We start from the raw sequence: 2,500 nt of genomic DNA, 5'->3' as shown, positions 1-2,500 counted from the left end.
ACCTGTATAAGACAGTGTTAATGCTGGCAATCAAGAAAAAACATTTCAAAGAAAGAGTTTGCAGTTGAGAGGGGTTTTATAATGCTCTGGATTCTATGCCAACTCTTGGTTGCCAAATAACGTCATCCACGCCCAGTGCTTTTACACCATCTCTCAAACAGCCACTTCACAATCCAAGTACCATGTCTTTTGAACTCTACACTGATTTCCTGTACAAATTTGAATGAAGATCAGGTCTCAGTATTTGCACTGTCACAGTTGCCCTAATGCACTGGATTTGTTCAACACATGCTACACAGCAGACACATATGGATACATCTGGAYGTCCCCCTAACACAGGCCCAAGGAAAGGCAGGAGTCAGCTGTGGCCACCAGAACAGTTAACAAAGCCAGTTCACAGCAGCCCTCCTTCTTGAGGTCAAGGGAGGTCCACACAGGACTTTGGACTGGATGAGCTATTCTGACATTGTCCTAACTTTCCTCACTTCCATGTTTCACAACTTTCCTTTGGTCACACTCGTCACATCAAGATGTGGATGCAAACAGGTACTGCAAAAGGGGAAGAACCAAAGTGTTCCACGAAAGCAACAGCCAAAAGAAGGTGGCTGCTGTGCYTGAAGGATTCACTTGACCCTTACGCTACTTGCCGAGCATTCCTGAGCTGTCTTAGGAGAGCTACAAAACGATCAGTGCTGTCCGAATATCTCCAATATAACTCTCCGTAACCTCTACAGGGTGTAGGTTGAACATGTCTAGCACAACGGAGAGACTACTGATAAGGTGATCAAATATGCAAGAAAATTAAGTTATCAGAGGTAAATCAACACTGGCTTCTGTTGTTATTTAACACCAAGAACTGATTTTACGTGCTTGCTCTGAAACTCTTTTTATGCATGGCGAGCTTAAACAGACCTGAAATCTGTTAAATATTTTGCATACTGTGAGTTAGACAATCCCCACTTGTAAAAACATAACTTTACAGAACAGGAAGAACATTTAGTAAAACACATTTACTGAGAAAAAATATGAATATTTTAAGCATTTTCACATGCTTGAATTAAGTATATTGTTCATGGGTCTTAATATATGAATATTGAATATATGAATATTCTTATTTTATATACTCTGAGTGAATGTGCTTCAACGTTACAGTACCTTTAACCCTTCTTATTCCTTTTAACACACTTCTGGCCTTTTTTATAACTAGCAGATATCTTTGTAGTAAACACGAAATTGAGGCTATTAAAAGAGGAAGYCTGTTAACTTCCAGTGAAATTCTGCTTACTGCCCTGACTATAATTAGGTTACTCCTGACAACTGAATGGAGGAAAAAGTATTTCTCTTGAAGACTATAATACTTCCAGTGAATTAGTTGGAAAAATATGTCAAAATAACAGATACGTCCACAGGAAAACGCCCTTTTTTTTTCCTCAAGACACGTACTGTGAAGAGAGTATTATACAAAAGAGAAGATATGATTGATACCACAATTCCTCCAATATCAGTTAAAAATTGTAAAACACAAAAGCATGATTTCTAGCACGGTAAGTTTTTGAGACCTACCACACGGGATCCGTTTTTAGCAGCCTGCTGTGAGACTGCACGCAGGCTTTCGCAGGAGCTCCACAACAGCGAAGCTTTTCAACTCCAAAGGTTTATTTTACATATATACTTTGCACTGCATTAGTTAATTTGGAAACGTTTGATAACAGTGTGTACGTTTGCGGATGTTTCTAATATCTGTTTAAATAAATGGTTGTATTCAATCAAGATGCTTATTGCTATTGAAAAGCTAAAAAGCAGTGCTCTCTCTTAGGAAGAGACGCAGCAAATTACGTATCAACCAGGCATAATATAACTCCACAGAAAGGTTTCAGGGGGTTGTGAATGAAAACACCTATTCCTGAAAGGAAAGGGATGCACCTGAGTGACTCGGATTATCAGTAGCAGTTCTCCTGAGCTCCTGACTGGCCTAGCAATAGCGGAGGAAGCAGTTTTAGCTTCAAGGCATTAGTTTAAATTTCTTATGGGAAATAAGTCCTTTGGACATCTCTACGGCACTACGGGAAGCACAAAGAGTAAGCACGCTGCTCAGGTCTCAATTATTTGGGTGAGGTATTAGCGAAAATACTTAAAACAAGAGAAAAGCCCCTCTACGCCAGCCCTGGAAGCACGGCCTCTCCGCAGGGGCGCCCAGCCGCCAGCTCCGGGGGCTTCGCGCCCCGGCGGAGCCTCTCGCTGACACCCGAAAACCCTCCTGTTCCTCCATCGTTGGCCCCCCAAAATTACCGAGCGCGGTCTCGGCACGGCCAGCAGCGCGCTCACCCCGCCAGCCCGACGTGGAAACGGGGCGTCGCCGCCCGAGCGCGAAGGCAGCGCAGGGCCCCACGGCCCCCGCGGCCCAGCCCTGCCCCGGGCCCCCCGCCCGCACCCGGGGGAAGCGCTGGGGGAGCCTCGGCGCTGCCCCGCCGCTCCGGGCCGGGCCTCGGCGCGGGGAGGC

Source organism: Rhea americana, unplaced genomic scaffold, assembly GCF_003343005.1.
Source record: "Rhea americana isolate MKP2758 unplaced genomic scaffold, rheAme1 scaffold_390, whole genome shotgun sequence".
In the NCBI taxonomy this organism is placed as follows: Eukaryota; Metazoa; Chordata; class Aves; order Rheiformes; family Rheidae; genus Rhea; species Rhea americana.
This window is presented reverse-complemented; position numbering follows the sequence as displayed.